This window comes from Sinohyriopsis cumingii, unplaced genomic scaffold, assembly GCF_028554795.1.
Source record: "Sinohyriopsis cumingii isolate HCF-2022 unplaced genomic scaffold, ASM2855479v2 utg000066l, whole genome shotgun sequence".
Taxonomy (NCBI): Eukaryota; Metazoa; Mollusca; class Bivalvia; order Unionida; family Unionidae; genus Sinohyriopsis; species Sinohyriopsis cumingii.
In genome coordinates, this window is record NW_028315866.1 from 1,379,749 (window position 1) to 1,400,402 (window position 20,654).

Here is a 20,654-nt window from a genome sequence, read left to right on the forward strand (position 1 = left end):
GGCATTGACAAGATCATTCAGCTGCTCATAATTGTACACCGACTTTCAATTCTGAAGATTCAAGTTGGGTAAATGAATTTATTCGCCGAGTTTAAATAAGCAGTAATGCAGTGTCCTGTGAGTACATAAATGTAACTTTTATTCGTATCGTGCACAAAAAAAATTTATGTAGTAACTACAAAAAGTAATGGTGCACATTATATATATATATAATGCTCATTTTTTAAATCTTATAAATCGAAATTCAATATTCCATAAATTACAGTACTTAAGTCCTATAGGTTTTGAGAATAAAAGAAGAGCTTTATTTCATGGGATAATTATGAGATACAGAATCTGTGTGGTTTAAAAAAAAAATGTGTTCCATGAATGAGCTCTTCTGGTTCCTTCAGCAAGTGTACCACTTAAAATACACTGGGAACCTAATTTTTTTACATAATTATTTCAGGTGATATGTTGGATGGCTAGGTACGGAGGTTCAGTTGGCGTATTACCCAGATTAGACCCAAGGCCAAATTAAGGGTGGTAGCAAGAGGTTCCCTGTTTGCCGTGGATAAAACTGATTCTTTTTAAACAAACCATACATAGATCATACCTAATCCTTACCCTAATAATGTTATTAGACTTATACACTTATAACGTATATTGTAAGGACTGCTTTCTGGATGTATTTGTAGATTTATAAGCCCCATCCACCCCATCTTAAGTTCCCATGGTGCTCCAAAGGCCTAATTCGACCCTGGTGTTACCGTGAAGCCATGTAGGGGCAACAAAAGCTGCGATGCAGCGAACTTCACGCTTGGAGTGAAGTCAAAATGTACGTGGTCCTATCTGCTTTACACCACAGGGGCTCGTATCGTTGCTTAAAATTTACCTGTCATAAATGTACTCTATAATAACTAACCACAGGGGCTCCTATCGTTGCTTAAAATTGACCTGTCATACAAGTACTATATAATAACTAGAAGTTAGTTATCATATAGTACACGTATGACATGTCAATTTTAAGCAGCGATACGAGCCTCTGTGTTTTACACCTGCCATGACACCAACTGAGTTCACCGTTTCCTGTGTATGGCAGTCTGAGAACACATGAAAAGAGAAAGAACACCAAACAGGTTTACTGCCAGAATTTATGTTTGTCATACATGTGCTTATTTTGCCACGATTTACCTTGTTGAAAATGACAAATACGGACAGCCTTGCATGGGCCAAAGTGCCATGCTGCTCGCAAAGTAAGAGTGCATTGTGGTATAGATGCTTCCCGATAAGGTCACTAGCAGACGATGTTCTGCCCATTTTACCTGGACGATGGGCAACCTGGTAGTTTCTCGTACATGCGATAACCATAATTTACCATTTTTAACAAGGCACACTAAAGCAAGATCAACTTATGAATCACAAATATAGCTGCCAACAGAAAGCTTGATTTGCGTTCTGTTTATGTATGTAATTTTCGTAAAAGTATCTTGAGTTTCAATGAATTTATTTCAACTTCCAAACACCATATAAAGTCAACGGTATATCTGACCGCTGACCACAAATATGGCGGCTGATGACGTCATTCGGGAACTATCTAATAATATCTGACAAAATGAACTTGTTAAGACAGATTTCATAAGCCAATAAATCTTTCTGTTTACGCACGAAAATGGTAAAACCAGATAGGAAGGCAATTTCTAATTTAAACTTTTTATACACGGTCAACAACAGACGAATGTTTTATTAACTTTATTAATTTATCTGATGACAAATTTTCTTTGTCGACACGCAGTGTGTTAGCGTCTGCTGGACGCTCGCCTATTCTCTATTTTGCCACGCATTCATAACCTAGGATAAGGCCTGGGCACACTTAGGTCCCAAAACATCGACTTCACGCGACTGCTATGAATTCATCAACTTGACCAATCAATGATCAAATTGAACCGTGTTCAAGGTCAGAAAACTGCGAAAATATGGCCCATGTTAAATGGTCAGAAAATCGTTGCTATTGAAGGGTATGAGTCATACACCTTACTAAGCAGATAAAAGAACAAAAAAGAGACTATATATGTGCAAGCTATCGAAGACATCATGTCATGAATACGTGTCAAGCCAAACCTTCTCCCAAATAATTCTTCCGTGCGCATTCTAGCACGACAATCAATTGGTTCAAGTTTGGACTTAAAAAAATCCATGAAGCAAAAAGAATGCGTCATTCAAAGCCCAAACAAAAGGTGCACTAAAGAGGGTTGACAGTTTACAGAGACCAGAACTTGATACCGTAACCACAGTTAAAACAAAATATAGTTGACACGTACCACATGAAATTTCGAAGTGTGTATGCTTTACTTGGCAAATTAATTTTCTTTCATTATTATACATCCTAGGTGAATCCCTCGAACGAATTCTTATTATTCTATTGGAAATAGCGAAACAGAACAAAACCAGTCTATTTTTTAACCGGTTTATTCGTATATAGCTGCATTGTAATCTTTTGCTTAGCTCTACGCCACCGAGCATTTATAACATTTTGGATATAATAAACAGGTTTATGATTGCGACATACATATTGTATAACTACTTTTTCACAGCAATTGTGCTTATGACGCATAAGCATTGATTATCGTGGATTAGTTTTAACACGTCTTTGGTTTTATCATACAGAGATTATTGGAGCAAACTATCTTTTTCAAGGACACACCAAGGCAGCCGACAAAGGTTGGTTTGGTCGAATACTGAACCCGCGAATCGTGGGTTAAGTGTGTGACGTCCTACCAACTGCGCTACATCAGCTCCCGATGTGCTATAAAATTCTTATGAGTTAAGTAATCACTCGCAATTTTGAATATATATATATATATATATATATATATATATATATATATATATATATATATATACTGTATACCATGAAAGTCTTCGTTCAAGTCCCATGAGATTATTCCATTTTGTGAATACAGCTTTGCTTCTTTAACTGAGAATTCACCAAAATTGAACTTTACGAACATTTTTATGTGAATTATAAGATCCAGATCTTTCGTTACGCTTTATTAATCCAAAGCGCCTCAAGTTTTGGTATTAGCAAACTGTTATTTTCGAAAACTGGATGACCGTTTTCAAATACATAGCCTATTCACTTCCATTTTTCTTTCTATCGAGACGCATTAGTAGTTGAAAATTCTGCATTAAGGTGTCCTCTGTTACATTTCACTGACGGTAATAATATCGAACTTCGTGTACGCTAATGTTTACGAGGCCAATCTTTTGGTAAGTACTTTTACTGTCAACGTGAATAAATGAGAAACCTCTTTGTTAATTAAATCCCACGCGTGGACCCAGATTAGTTTAAATGCCATTAGCAAGAGTAAAAAATAAAAAATGACAGCAGGTGGCAGTTGTCCTAAATTTTCACGTGTACATTCGATTTCCGATAAGAACACCTTACTATGCGAAACACTATATAGGAACAGCAGTGGTCCTCTATGATAACATCGGTACGTGTTCTTAAATTGCAAAGCATTGGTTATGTTGTAGGCATTGGTATGTAAGCATTGGTTATGTTGTAGGTCTGGTTGCCCTCGCATGGTAACGTCCAACTAGAACCATGTACATGTACTGTTCAAGATCAATGTTTACGGGTCAGATAACAATACTTAAGAGGGGCCCCGAGTGGCCGAGTGTACGGATCATTGCCATCTCACGTCTGTCTGCGTGGGTTCGAGTCTCAGGTATGTGGGTATATGAGAAAGCTTGTCAGTAAGTTCTCGTGGGTTGGTATTTTTTTCTGGGGGTTTCCCGGGGTTTTCCTCCACCATTAATACTGGCCGCCATGTATAGCCTATCTTGTGCTGAAAAATGGCGTTAAACCCTACAACAGCAACAATACTTTGAACCTTCTTGGTCTTGGTTGGGTGCTGGGCCTATGACAAACATGGAAATTCGTTGCGTTCACGAGGTTATTTGCATGAAAAATTAAGAGTGGCATCTAAACAGTTTATCAAACGAGTTTCCAAAATGAATTGCAAATTCTCTAAAGACCGAATAAGTCTTAGATATTACTCAGAATAATATAAGCTTGCCAACATATTTTTTAGATTGTAGAAAACAAGCTTAAGCGGCGGGGAGAGTGCCTTCCCCCTCCTAAAAGTTTTCTCGCAACAAATGAAACGTTTCCTAGAATTAGATTGTTAAAACTATGCACTAGAGGCAACTAAAATGCAAAACTGATCGCCCACTTGGTTACGCTCCTCCTAAACGATACAAAAGGATATTTCTGGATCAGCCATGTAAGCAAAATACTAAAATGTGTATATATGCAACAACGAGCAAAAATTCATGTGATTTGAGGGGTTACATTGCACAAGTTCGTCTGGTTTGTGCAACATACACACACACACACACACACCAGAATATTCATTTGTTTGCCGGAAAATAGAATCGCGATAAATGTGATGTAAGAACTGTAATGAAAGTGATGCAAGAACTATACCAAAAAAAATATGTAAGAACTGTGATAAAAGACATAGTTTCGCAACGGTTGTGAGTTAGAGGAAGTGAAACGGGAAAACTGTCAAATCAGGTTCAAATCAAGTCTGAAGAAAGCTGACACGTGATCATTATTTAGTCACCGCTTATGTCTCTGCACTACTAAATGTACATTTAATTTATATTGTTTGCTTGGCTTTTGTCCGTTATTTAGGGTTATGGGTAAAGCGTTTGTGCGCCTAACTTTTGTCGTGATTGTAAGTGCCAAGCAAGAAGTTGATTAGAAGGGTTAAGAACATGTCAAAGAAAATGAATATTTTTACAAAATATTCTAAAGCGACGTAGGTCACGCGGGGAGGTATTTTAGGACTAAAACGCTACTTAGGATTATTGAAAACCCATTCAGAGCCATTCTGGAATTTATGATTGTGGCGTCAGGACATTACAGATTATTAGTACATCAGAAGAGTCAAGATTATCAGAATTTATTCGGAAAATGACATATTTTTGGACTTGTCATATCACGTTCGTGATTATTTGGAATTTAATTCACAACACTGTAAGAGTCTCTTTAACGTTTACACTGTATCTTCGAGAAATAAATTATTGGTTGATTTTAATACATTTGCTGGTTTCGCTTTTTTCCCTTACTTAGTTTAAGACTTAGAGCCGTAACAAGTAAGCGAATATATCTCACCCCACCTCAACACCCTCATTTTCCCTATTTTCTCTTTTTTTTCTTCATTATTTTTCGGCTTTTAAAAATACAGCAATATTTTCTGCTATAAATGCTTATTATCTGCTGTTTTATATTATTACAATATTGTATGTCACTATTTATTTTAATATCTTATTTGCAGTTGTCGGCCTCAGGTACTTAACGCATAATTCAAGTAAAGATGTGTGTTAATCAGGGTAGACAACTCGAAATTAGTTTACTTATACATCGGTAGTCTGTCTCTTTAAAATGTGCTGTCTTTGCAGACCTTTCCATAATAATGCTGTTTAATCTACACGCTCTTTTTAAAATCATAATATTTTCGATTACCTGTTATCTGAAATTACAACATTCGTGTTAAATTAAATGTGAACATTTAATTCTTCGCAAAACTGACATAACTTTCGACTGAAACCATGTTTTACGCCAATAAAAATTAAACAAAATATTGAGAGAAGTTGAATACTTTCTAAACAACTCAGATATTTTAGAGTTATTTGCAAACCAATTCTTCATGAGTTTTGAGGAGTAAAGAAAAATATTATACCAACAGACTTGTTCATAACAAAAGATAAAATCGTTTTATCTTCTTCCAATAATGTGCTGGGTTCCTCAAGAAACATACTCGCAGATTATGTTAACTATGTCCATGTGCTGAGGGGTCAAAATTCAGCTAAAAATCAGGTTAAAAACATCGCTGGTTGGGAGCTAAGGTTGGATGGTATCTAGTTCCATATGCGGATTCCTGATAGGAAGGAGGAGTTCTTGTATTAGTTTAGTCTGATGAAGGGGACAGTCAACTGAGATATCAACTAGTTGGTGTATAATGTGGCTGTTCCATGATAAGGCGCTATTAATAGTGACTCCAAACTATTTGACCTTGAATGTCGTCGCCAGTTCTTAACCATGGATTGAATACATGGTTGGGACTATCCGTCTCTTGTTGGTAATTCGGATATATTATTAAAAATGTCGATGTTCTGGTACATTATAATAACGAGTATCTCTTCAGCTGGAAAACTTTTCTAGGGATTAAAAAAACTAGCTCAAATTTGCTAAATAAATTCAACTTACACAAAAATATATAAAAACAATCGTCTTACCTGTAAAGCAAAATCAAATTCGTCATCTGACTTCATGCATAACTCTTGTATTCTGAGGTCGGTTTGAGAGTGGGCCGATTCCTCTTATATGTACTAAAACGTTTTGCAAAAGGTGCGAATTCTGCACAAGCCAATCCAATTGGTCATTACAAAATCTATTACATTTAAACAAATGAACGTGGCCGTTGATCTTGACCCAAAGAATGTGTTCGGGTCGAATGACTGGTGATAGCCATAGGCGTTTCCCAACTGTGTTAAATGACCTATGTACTATTTGCTGTCTCCAATGTGGCATGCCACTGATCTTAGCTCTTAGAGTAGAATTAGCTACGCCTTTCTCATTAGCATATCAAATAATATCAAATTAAGTTATGTTCACACTTATTATCAGGTGTGAAATTGTTTTAATTTTTAGCGCATACGGTAAATTTAATGAGAATGGTTTTTAAAAATGTCTATCCTGTGACGATTTGAATTTGTATATACTATATCGTGGTACTCAGATAGGTGACGGTTATTAGGTCTGAAAATCTGTCAGACTGCCAGTGTGCCTGCAAATCACGACATGCCCACTCCCTTTGTCAGCGATATTACACGTCGGCGGCCCATATGTATCGGCACGCATTAATGTCTGAGTGACGTAATACGTCGATTGTCCTATTGCCAGAGCAAAGAAAACCAGGTCCACCCATTAGCCATTAGCAAAGCATATGGTATAGAATCAAAGTATTTCTCGTTCGCATTCGATATGAATTAAATGCTGTGTTAGTACCCATGTACAAACCATTGACAGGTATTAATTCGCTGCATAGTGTCATTTAGGCATACTAGCTTAAAGCGGGATTAGCGAAACAAATGCAAGCTATTGTTTGGCAACAACAACAAATTACACTTATCGAGAATTATTTAAAGACGAGGAAAATAGAAACAAATTAAGGACTTTTCTTAGAATGTAGATATGTAGAGGGAGCTCAGGAAATAGACACTAAACATATTCCAATAAATAGACCAGGAATGTGTGTGTGTGTGTGTGTGTGTGTGTGTGTGTGATTTAGATTTTTAACGTAGCTTTAACAATTATTCAGTCATATCGCTACGATGTCTGCAGTGTGGCACTAGCACTGGAACATCATACCGCAGACATGTAGCATGATGTCCCACCCAGTCACATTATCCTGACACCAGGCCGACCAGTCCTAACACTAAGCTCTTAATGCTGAGCGCCAAGCGAGGCAACTGTTAGTACCATTTTTGTAAGTCTTTGGTATGACTCGGCCGGGGATCGAACCCACGACCTCCCGCATCCGAGGCGGACGCTCTAACCCACTAGGCCACCAGAGCGGTCTAGACCAGTAATGACATAAATCTTAGGAAACAATGCAACTTCGCACTAGACGATATTAAGAAACTGAAAAAGTAACTTGGAGAATGGGTAATAACATGAGGAAACTTTAATGCACACAATGCTCTATAAAGAAGGACTAAAACTGACGTTAAAGGAAAGATTGTAGCAAAATGGGCACAAAAAAGCAAATTGGTATTACTAGATAGCGATCCACACACACAATTAGACGACAAAGACAAAGATCGGAAATCTACCTATCCTTCTGCATACCAAAACTTGCAGGAATGGCAAGTTGACGAAAGGGACACTTTAGGAAGCGACCTCTTCCCCATAAATATAGACAAACAACTCAAAAGCACATAAATTGATACATTATTTCTCCCAAGATGGAAATATAAACAAGCCAACTGGTGCATGTTTAAAATGTTAGAGGAAACAATAGAACCCACAAATATTTACAACCAGGGCATCGACAGTTTTAATAATAACTTACTAGAAACCCGAAACACACTAGCTCAAGCCACAATACCCAAAATGAAAGGGATAGTCCACAAACTCACAGTGCCATGGTCGAATAGAGAGTGCCTAACGGCCAGTAAAGACACAAAAGCCCTAAATAAATGTAAGGGGACAAAACAGCACTAGGGATCTTACAAACTACAAAGAAAAAGAGCAAAAATTCGTTATGGTAGCAAAGCAAAAATCCTAGAGAGATTTTGCTCCAATCTAGGTTTAAGTACAAAATCGAAGTAAGCATGGCAAAGAATTAACAAAATGAGAGGTAAAAGAAAATTAATAGCCCCAAATATTCCCAGACTTGACAATAAAAGTAAAGCAGAAATGTTTGCAAATTTCTTTGCCAGCATAAGTAGCGAGACCAGCCTCGATTACAGATGTAGAGAACACAAACATGTTTCCGAAGAAACAACCTTAAATAGTCTTAACAAAGTCGCAGCCGATAAAACATCCTTCCAAAGAATTATCACACAATAAAGGGAGAAGACGCAAGAGATAAAAGAGAACTCTAAAAGACCCATCGACAATAACGTCGGAAAATATGGAGGAAAGACAACGGCAAAAAATAAGTAGAAGAACAGAAAGGGAAGAATATGGTGAAACAGTACAAATTTACTTTCGTAAGTTCGGATGATAGAACTGACTGAAAATAAATGTATATATGGGAACAACATCTTTATAAAAACGATGCGTATAACACACACACACACACACACACACACACACACACAGATATATATATATATATATATATATATAAAAGAAAAATACTTCTAAAAGAGAGAAATCATTAAAACTAAACTTATGCTTGATCCCATGTAGACAGGCAGGAGGCCCACCAAACGATAGATGGAGTGTAATAAACAAGCATGCACTCATAACAGTCTAGTTAAATATAAATAATCACAAGTTTGGCAAAATTTGACAACCAAAATTTTATCATATAGCCTAAATTAATACTAGTAACAACAAGAAGAAAAAAATAAGACAATATTACAAAATATGTAACAAAACAAAAAGACCAAATTGGCGAAGGTCAAAACTTTTTTTTTAAAAAGCAGAAGGGGTGGATGTTGTTGTGGGGTTTAACGCCATTTTTCAGCACACGATAGGCTATGCATGGCGGCCAATATTAATGGTGGACGAAGAACCCGGGAAAACCCCGGGAAGAACCACCTACCCACGAGAAGCTACTGGCAAGCTTTCTCACATACCCACATTGGCCGAATCATAGACAGAAGGGATGGAAGGGGAAGGAAAGCCGACCAACAGAAATAATACCTGAAGGGTAGTAAGTACAGAACGGACAAACTTTGTAACATGGTGCTTAAGTTTCAATATGTAGAGTTAAATGAAGACGATTTTTTTCCCCCCGGGATAAAAGTGATTAACAATCTAATAGAAACTCGCTCTATTGTACAATTACAATGAAATCTCCCTACAAAGGGAATGAAAGTAAATTTATACTCTTTATTTTAGTAATTTAGGATATCCTCCTATGCTACATTCGAACAAGGCCACTATACTGGAGGCCAATGCATTTCTTATAGTATTTCTCTCAGACATTACATACAGGCTTTTGTCTAGCTATTAAATGGCATGAGAACCGTTGACGTGTTGATGCAACCAAGCTATATAATATTTCATAAGATGGATTGATACACCAACGTTTATCTTAACATTTTATATCTCTATTAATTTGGTAAATTAGAAATAAAATGCGCAGTGTTTGTCAGACACTAATTTATTTTCGGAAAGGAAGTTACCACCAAAACAAAACCTCCCACAGCAGTTATACCTTTATATCCACCGGCCTCAATATTAAGTTTATGGTTAGAACATCCAAATATAGAAAAGTGAAGACGTATCCTCTGCACGTATTTTTTTCTCAGCATTCTATAATGACTTGTATTCTTCGTAATAAATGTATTTTTATCGACTGTTTTTCACGCCTATTTTTAAACATACATCTTTCTAATGCATAAAAAAGCTAATGCATGAAAAACTATTAATAGCGCATATTTCTTCGCTAGATAAAATGTCAAATAATCTTAAAGAATTCCCCAACCATGGCTGTATCTATTTGACTATAACTATGTGCCAAAAGATTTTTCTAAAAGTTGTTGTTATTCTAAATATTTATTATTGAGATTATCCGTAATAATCTAATTCGTTTAGCTTTAGATGTCACAAGTATATTTATAAGGGATGCACAATGAAACGAACGAACAAATAGATGTAGATTCATGTAATTTGGTAATTTAACGACTAGAAGAATAAAATGAATGAACAATTAAAGGATCGAACAATAGATGAATGAAAGAAAAAGAATTACAAAATATATGAATTTCAACACAAATTAGAACAAACACTAGCGTAAAAAGGACCATAACATTTCTCAAAACTTACCTTACAATCTTACTAAAATATGTGAATGGGAACAACAAGGTTTAAATTAAGACAACGAGATGAGTTACTATTGAATTTGTTTTTATTTACTGTTTTTATTGCACCGAATAACAAAACAAGTATGTCCTTATCCGTTAAATCACTAATCTCCCCAAACTATGAAGCAAGTCTTTATTTATTTTATCTACTAAATCTGGTTGATATTTTATATTTGAGTGTTATATTAGACACATTGATATTAACAGAGCAGTATAGCCAGGGACGTACCACAGCAGCCGACCTGAGCTGGTCTTTGACCTAACTAAAGGATTTAAACCCACATCCCTTGGAATACAAATCCGACACGTTAACCACTGAAGCTCCTGAAAAAAATTGTGAAATTTTAACAATTTAAATTTGTATATGTTATTTCGTAGCAGTCAGTTTGGGTGATTCATATTAAGTCGGACAAGCTTCTGGTACGTCTGCAAATCGCTTGATGCTTGTCATTGCCACTAAAGCGAGAGAGAAAATATGAGATTCCGTAGCGGACAAAAGCTGGTCCAATGAGAAAGTTACAATTGAAATCTCGCTGTCGTATGTCAAGAAATCCAATATCAAGTGTTGGATCAAACTGGATGCCGTTAAAGTTTCATTTTCTAGATCGAGATTTTATATTTAAGATGTTGAATTATACAGTGGTGTTTAAAGTTCTTTTTCCTATGTCGACGTTTTACAGCGTATATATTGAATTACACAGCTGTGGTTGAAATTTCAATAGCATACGTCGAGAATCCCTAATTCACGCGTTGTATGTAACTGTTTGTGATGAAAGTTCCATTTGGTATGGCGAGTATTTAGATTTCATTTGGTGAATTTCACAGCAAGGAGAAGTAGCCTCCTTGTTTAAAAAATAACGCGGTACGTTCACGAGAGCGACCTCAAGCGAATAAATTCATAATTCTCGACCTGTGAATGGTAACTTTCAAACGGTAAATGCATTAAATGTAATGGCGCCTCATAATTAAATACACGAATGAAGTATTTTAATACTCGATACTATTTTGAAATGTTAAAGTGGACATTGTGCAATGTTACTTTTAACACCAAAACATAATTTGACTATATAAGGATAACAATTATGACATGATAAATTGAAACTTGAGACGAATGACATCAAAATTTCAGCAACCGCCGTGTAATTCAGAAGATTCAATCTAAAAACTCGACATTAGACATCGAATTTTCAACCAGCGCAGCGTAATTCAACAGATGAAATCTTAATACTCAAAATATGAAATGAAACTTTCAAAATAAACTCTTGGAACCAATACGTAAACGATATAATCCAATACCTCGACATAGAAAATATAACGTTCAACCACTACTATTTAATTCAACAGATACAATCTAAAATCTCGACCTAGCAAATGGAACTTTAAGGACAAGCATTTTTGATACAACATGTGAAATTGGAATTCTGGACATGCGACATTACAATTTCAACGGCAACGTTCTGATTGGACCAGCTTTTGTCCGCTACAGCGCCTCATAAGAAAGCATTCCAGTAGCTTCTCGTTGATCGGTGGTTCTTTCCGGGGTCCTCCCGGGTTCTTCCTCCACCAGCCTATCTTGCGCTGAAAAATGGCGTTAAACCCTACAACAACTAAAACAACAACAACACCTGTAACAGCGATAATATTGGTCAACGGTCCATTTGTATCGCATCGTGTTAGGATTTAACTAGCATACGGCAAAACATTTATTGCAAAACAGCATATTGCACACACACACACACACACACACACACACACACACACACACACACATATATATATTGTTCTAGAATGTATAGTAAGCAATGTCAAGTCGCTGAAACCTAATAGAACACGTCGCTTGCTAATTGTCCCACGTTCACTTAAGTTAACTAAAAATTATAAATTAATTTTTCAAAATTACACATTATTCTGCATATTGGGAAAAAAAATAGTTTAACTTGTTACCAAATATTTTAATTTGGCAATGTAAGTTTATGAAAGTTTCCATGTACATTACTGTTGCCAAATACAATTTTATATTGATCTTATTCAGTTCAAGTTCTATGTCTTTCAGTTTAGAAGAAAAAAAAGTTTTAAATGTTCGACTTTATATTAGAAAAACCTAAGAAATCGTGAATAATTGTCATGCACAACACTACATATTTCAATGAATAGTAAAAAATCAAATAGATACTCCTCTCTGAACATTATCACTATACGGCTGATTCGGTATTTCACGAAATAGATATTGTGTTTATTTTATTTTTCCTTTAATTTACTAAAGCGTATTTACACGCCTTGACTAAAACGTTTGAATTTCCTTGGTCAAGTTATTAATGTCACTGTCAATATTGAACTTAGGATACTCTTTACGACCCACTGTTCGTCACACGTGACTGCTGTCATGCACCTTGGAGACAAATACTTTATAGTGGAAAATAATTAGTAATCATTTGTTGCTGTTGTTGTTGTTGTTGTTGTAGGGTTTAACGCCATTTTTCAGCACACGATAGGCTATACATGGCAGCCAATATTAACGGTGGAGGAAGAACCCGGGAAAATCCGGGGAAGTACCACCGACCCACGAGAAGCTACTGGCAAGCTTTCTCACATACCCACATTGGCCGAATCCTAGACAGAAGGGATGGAAGGGGAAGGAAAGCCGACCAACAGAACTGTGATGGCAGTGATCCGTAACGGAGAGAGCTTTAGATCACTCGGCCACTCGGGGCCCCAGTAATCATTTGCTTTAACTTCCAGGATTCGTTGACCGGCAGCATTCCTGTCCCTATCGCCTCCAGAGGACTATGTAGACTAAGTACAGCAAAAGTACTTAGGAAAAAACGCAAAATAAATAAGGAAAAAACCAAACAATAAGAAAGGAAATAATTCAATAATAAATAAGGAAATGACTAAATAAAAATAAAAAAAGGACATAGCTGAATAATAAATAAGGAAATAACTAATAATAAATAAGGAAATAACTAATGATAAATAAGGAAACGACTAAATAAGAAAGAAGGACATAACTAAATAAATAATGAGGACACAACTAGATAAGTATGAAGTACATTGATATATATCAAACTGTTATTTATTCATGACATATAAGGTCTAAAAATATCAGTACTATCCATGCTCGCTTTTAGGTTGAAACAAACTGTAAACGGCACAGATTCTGATCTACTGTCGCATTATGCATCGGTAGCTCTAGGTCTACGAAGCTTTTAAGGGGTACTCAGTAGAACTTATGCGACGGCAAAACAGGGTATATGCTCTTTGCAGTTGTACTCTACTTACAGACGGTAAGAGTTGCAAGATATGATGCAATTTAAATGGGCTATCCCCCCAAAAAAACAAATATCTTCTCGAAGGAAATCTGAAAATAAAAGGGAAATATAACACACACGCGTAGACAATTCTATACAAATTAAAGTGAATGTTCAAATGAAGGTAAAGACTGAACGTCTTGAGCGCTCTGATACAACACTTCAAATGAACAGTTTACAATATCCTTCGGACCGTTCAGGTGGCCTAGTGGTTAGAGCGTCCGCCTCAGATGCGGGATGTCGTGGGTTCGAACCCCGGTCGGGTCATACCAAAGACTTCTAAAAATGGTACTAACAGCTGCCTCGCTTGATGCTCTGCATTAAGAGCTTAGTGTTAGGACTAGTCGGTCTGGTGTCAGGATAATGTGACTGGGTGGGACATCTTGCTACATGTCTGCGACATGATGCCCCACTGCTAGACATCACTATAAACTGCCACACTGCAGACATCGTAGCGATATGACTGAAATTTTTTTAAAGCTACGCTAAAAATCAAGATCACACACACACACACACACACACACAGTATCCTTCTTCAGTACTCTATATAATCCGTCCTTGCAAACGGGCGAAAAAAATACAAAACATTCTGCACTGAATATTTAAGTAAGATATGCTTAAAGATTGTACAGCAAAAGAGTATCTTCAATACAACGGTGAAACCGTGAAATTCACATTGCTAAACACAGCTATTAAAGAACTTATGAACTTGTATATTTGAACAAAAGATTGTGTTAATGACGCAATAAACAAGAAAACTCAGACTACAGACGTTGACGTGAATTCCCAAATATTAGATTTCTTTATCGCCATCATCGGTACCACACCAGGTCTCGAAAACTGCGTCGACTCACAGACTATGCTTAAATGTGATGCTTTCGAGAATGATCACAGTAGTTTTAGCTATACAAGAAAACGAAAAACACTGAAATAATGTGTTACCTAGTTGGAGAGATTTATCTCCATCGTGCCAACAAATGAAAGTAACAAAAGGTTTTAGAAATTGTTGAAATGTTTACTGCGAAACTCGACGATGCCATGAATATCTTAAATAGCAAACTCGTCTCTCATTCCAGGCAAATGAAATGAACATTTTCTTGATGTGAATGTCATTTACGCAGTCCATAAAAACAGGTCTGGTTTGATCATTTCTACAAAGCAAAGTAGTTCTAGATAGGTTTAATTTTTTGGTCTAAAATGTGAAAGAATCTGACAAAACTTAGACTGGATCGGGTCCGTGCTAAACCGTCCCCTAATACTGACAACAGATCGTCGGCCGAGTCCAAAGTTGAAAGACCTGAAAATACAAAGTCCAGGTCAAATCCTGCTTCCACTAACGTTCCATCGAACCCCAACAATACTCGAGCCAGAAACCTTGGTCTACCTACAGATTTTTATGTCATTAATGGGTTGGAAGAGGCGGTTTGCAATCGAAGGTAAATATATATCTCAGGGAGCAATTGTCGGTTGTGGAATTTTGAATTGAAACCAATATGGTGAAGTTCAATATGTCAGTTTACATGTAGACGGCAATTATGTAATCGATGGTAGTGACATTGGTGCATTCAAATACCTATACGAATCACTAATTGCATATTGGCACCACTCTGTCATGTAAATATTTTCGTTTTTTTTTTTAATAAGGATACTTATAAATATATTAAAGAAGGACTTGCTCAAACATTGGGCTAGAAATCATTTCTTTCTGCCTCTGTTATACTTCCTGTCAACCTTGAGGAACAGTACTTTAAAGCATATTACACTAATCATGAAATTGTGGTAATGGGGATATTTCAACATAGATATTACACTGGTTGCTGTAATAACAAGTAGTCACACCGAATCCGACTGTTTGAGGTATGATTTAGTTTGGGTTTTTTACGTAGCTTTAAAAGAAATTTCAGTCATGTCGTTACGATGTTTGCTGTGTGGCAGTTTATAGTGGTGTCTAGCACTGGGACATCATGTTGCAGACATGTAGCATGATGTCCCACCCAGTCACATTATCCTGACACCAGGCCGACCAGTCCTTACACTGACCTCTTAATGCTGAGCTCCAAGCGAGGTAGCTGTTAGTACCACTTTTAGAAGTCTTTGGTTCAAACCCACAACTTCCCTATCCGAGGCGGACTCTCTAACCACTAGGTTGTCCCACACCTGTTTGACTTATAAAAAAATATAATAAATATCACAACTCCCATTATTGATCATACATCAGCCATTACTGATCACGTCTGTGTATATAATCATGAAATTATGAATCAAATCATAGTTCTTTACATACCCAACAAGTGATAATAATTCTGCTTTTATTACAAGGATCATTTTTTTTAAAAATCCACTTAAGAATCAAAACGAATTACAGAATATATAACAACTTCGATTACAGTTATTTTCTGTTTGACTTAAATGAACTCTTGTCGGGATTTGCCGTATATACTCCCTTATAAGACGAGTCCGATTGCAAGCTGCTCAGACCCAGATTTGCTGTCGCATAATGCGCCGGAAGATCTGGGTCTCCACAGTGTGCTATGAATAATTAGTAAAACTTGCAACATAGACCCTGATCTGCAGGTCCATTAATCTGCGGCAGATCTGGATATTTGTTTTTTGCAATTTTAACAATGCAAGCCGGAATGTGTAGTTATTGTCAGTTTTGGACAACATGCTTCCAGCAAGATCAGTCAATTAAAGACTAGAGAATTATCATGTTGGTTTAGTCTTGAAATACTTGTGGTACAAAATGCAACAAGATTACTACATAACATACAAGAAACAAACAACAACAACAACGATAACAACAAAAAAGCTTTTTAAAAAAGATACGACAAAGTACCAGAAATATATGGATCAAATGCAAGCTTTGAAGAGTCCGATCTGAACGAATTTAATTTCAAAACCAATCTCAGAATGAAAGATCTACAAAATACACAGTTCTCTAGAATCAGGCTACAACATTCCAATAACGAAAAGCCTTCCTTACCCAAACAACTCGAAATAAACCATAACCGTATTATGGACAGTGACAACGTTAAGAGCAACTCGATTTCTTCCTGGCAAGGTCCAGAACCAATTTAGAAACCGCAGATTTGATATATAGTATGCCCGATAAACTGACTGAATTTGTTAATGAAAGAATACCGTCGAAAACAGAAGTTTTATTTCTCATTTTAAATAGATGCGTATACCTATCTGATAAAATTGATACCTCAAAAGCTAAGGTCACTAAAACTTAATTAGCCCTAAGGATACCTATAACTTAGTAGATGATACTTTACCCCCCCCCCCCATTTAATAGATTTAATTTGTAAAACCGTGCCACTGACTATTTTTTGCTGATGTTTTCACATCAGTTAAAACAGTCCTCATCCATAACAACGTCTATAAATCTAGTCCCATTAATTATCGACCGATACCTGTACTTTATACGGTGTTAAAAATCATTGAATACGCATCTTCTTCTTTACGGAAATAAATAAATGGTGTTACACATTATGCAGTCTGAATTTCCTTAAAAGCACTCATGCTAAACAGCTTCAATCAAACGTATCGATCAGTCGTATTCAGGTTTAGGTAGAGGTGACGTCGGTAAAGCAATTTATCTTGATTGATTTAAAAAAAAATAGAAACGGCTTTCGACCTTGCAGATCATGCAGTTCTCATACATAAAGAGCATAATTAAAGATATTCGATTTGTTGCACTAGCTTGCTATTATCTTTTGCCTTTTAACAGAAGATAGCTATCGACAAGACAAGACTTTATTACACAATTGTTGTGTAGTTTATAACATATTAGGTGTATAAGAAAAAGGACATGAATATAACGTGTAATGTTATTACACAATGCTTAACAGGGTTTACAAGATTCGGAAAACAATTTTAAAAACCTGAAAATAGTTGTGTTTTTTTTTTAAAGATTCGTACGTTACCTATATTTATTAATTAGTTATATTAATAAATGTTAGTCCTGGAAGTGTAAAAATGAGGTGTAACGTTTGTCTTTTATCGTAAAAATAAAAACATGACAGAACATAATGATATTTACTCCCTATTCCTTAAGACTGACTGAGTGTACAATATCTTTCGTTAAAGGGAACATTGGCCCAACTATTAGTTTCAAAGGGAAACCAATGGTATGCAGTTCTAGACTTAAGTAAGTTTTTAGATATATTGGTAATGAGAAATAAATCTTTTATAAATCCAAAATAATTTTAAATAACATTTTATTAAGATCTTTAGATGACGTATTGGTATTAGCTTCCGATCCTTGCACGTTTTGATCTTTTAGTCGTTGTTTTACCGAATTTTTACATGACACAAAACTTTGATTTCTCCATAGGTAGCTTAGCCCAACATGATCTAATATAGACTGTACATCAAGTAACCATTTATTGTCATATGAATTATCACCAATGTGTTTGTATAAGTGACAATACATACGATAAGATGTTTTTTTTTCTTCTACTCGTAACTGATAACCAATGTACCCCAATAGTTCATCAAGCGACTTTTAAGGTTGATAATGAAGGAGAAACGACCAAGTTTGCCGTATACCATGTATAGAGGGTGTATTGTTTGACATTAAAAGACTTATGCGGAAAGACAGATGAGGTTTGTTTTTTCCAACTATATCAGACCTCATAAAATTCAAAATTTCACTAGCATATGTTAAAATCGGTGCAATGGATTGATCGAAAATTGTGAATACAATTTTAAAGTACATGTAATTGTATACCTTTACTATTCAGGTATACTAGATAACTGAGGTAATATACAACATCAATATCGGCCTTTCTTATCTTAAATTTATATTTAGGATTCTTTTTTTAACCAAATACGCTAAGCTTTTTTTCTCAATATTGGATGTAAGTAACAGATTCAAGGAGAACAACAACGGAGTTAAATTTCCCCCGCACTGCGCTCGTCCCTCCTTCGCGTTAGTCTTTACGTGACGAGTCTTGTCGCTACACCACAACGTCTACGACAAGCTTTCCAGTGATGCTGATGTGGAATTCTAAAAGTGCTGTAGATCAAATTAAATTGCTCAGCACCCATATTATATCTATTTGATTTGAATGCATTGTCTTCAGGTAAATGTGTTTACATTCAGAAAACAGATTTTCATCTGGAAATAAACGTGAAATTTGTATTGGTTAACTATTTCCTGTTTGTGTTATTAAATGCATAAATGAAATTGTGGAACCACATGTTGCATACGTAAAAACCTATATTAACCAAAAATGGCAGGAACACTGGAATTCCATCCCCAAAGGTAGGAAACTGCACTAAATCCTAAAAACAGTAGACCGATCCATCAAACCATCCAAGGGTAAATGTGTAGACAAAAAAATCATTAACCGCATTATGACAGAGAAAATCAGATTAGCAGACAGTTTTGGTAAATACATAAGTCCAAAACCAGTAAACATAAACTGCCACAGTTGTCACACTGTAGAAGACCTAAATCACGTATTTAATGTTTGCACTAAACTCCAGATAGCAAGAGACAACTTTCAAAGAGCTCAGAAAGAAATTGGATCCCCCTATACATAACCAGACTTCCTATATCCAACAAATCCTAACAGACACTTAACAAATCATAACATATTAAAGTACCTTTAACCAACCCCCCAAAAACCAGTCAGGTAACCAATTAAGACGGGCGACTTTGATATATCTAAGTGACTTAAGTATTCAGCAAAGAAACCCGTCTTACCCCAAAACTACCTGTTACCCCACCCCTTCAAATCCAAACAAACCGTCAGGTAAAACAATTAGGACGGGCGACTTTGATACGTATAGAGTGACCCGAGTATTCAGCAAAAAAAAAAAAACGCCAAACCCTAACATTACCATTACCCCCCCCCCCCCAATTAAACCTCCACCTAATGACCAAATACCCATAAAAAAAAAAATACCTTTTCTTTCCTCTTTCCACTTACTTACTCTGAACTAACCATTAAAAGACAGCACAGAATACTCTAAGTGTCTCTTTTGGCAAATAGTATGAGTAAATCAAAATTCTAAATATACCTTGGGACACCAACTTGGATCCAGCGGACACCTACTGTGGACCTACATCAGCCTTCCCCGCACCTTTCCTCCCTTGCCTCGGCCGGACACCAAATTCCAGCGTGCAATGCGCGCATAAATGTTCCAATGAAACACACTTCAATAAGAGTGAGTCTAGGTACCATTCCTACTCATCCAATCAATTAAAGCAGAACTAATTAAATATTATACATAAGTGAGTGTTGGGTCTCTTCCCACTTTAGCCAGCCTTCCATTCAGTTAGCATAAAACATGTTTCGCTAGCTGACGGCTAAATTAACAGCACTTCTTGAGGGCATAAAAGCCTGATGGATGAGACACTGATTCCTTCCCTCAGGATTAATTATCATCCTGCGGTGCAGGAATAAACCAGAGGCACATGCACATTTGTGCGCAAGCCTCTGTAATTCAATTAACTAACTAACTAATGTTGCATACGCACTGTCTAGAGATTAACATACAAAAGCTTCATGTCACATTGTGATATGTATCTTTTCACAGACTCCCTACTGTCAAGATTTAAAATGTATATATAAACAGTGGTCAGTGGCTGTATGCTAAAAACACAAAATCTTTTTCAGTGAGGTAAATCCGTATCACGATAAATGCATTCATTATGTTTGTAATGAAAGTGCACGCGGCTCCGCTTCTGACTAGGCTATGGTAGGTTTGCATGATGTACATTTTTCATCTAATTCA

General features: G+C 36.2%; 1 protein-coding gene across 2 annotated transcripts in view; it reads right to left on the reverse strand.

Moving 5' to 3' along the window:
- LOC149774968 (influenza virus NS1A-binding protein homolog) overlaps nt 1-20,048 on the reverse strand; it is a 99,050-nt gene extending 79,002 nt beyond the window's left edge. The window contains exon 1 of one of the 2 annotated variants that reach the window (XM_089944599.1): nt 19,938-20,048. The gene's annotated coding sequence lies outside the window, so the exon portion shown is untranslated. Of the gene's footprint in view, nt 1-6,288; nt 6,305-19,937 lie in introns of those variants that run through there. The other variant, XM_089944597.1, reaches the window with a different exon arrangement.
- Between the last annotated feature and the right edge of the window lie 606 nt (nt 20,049-20,654).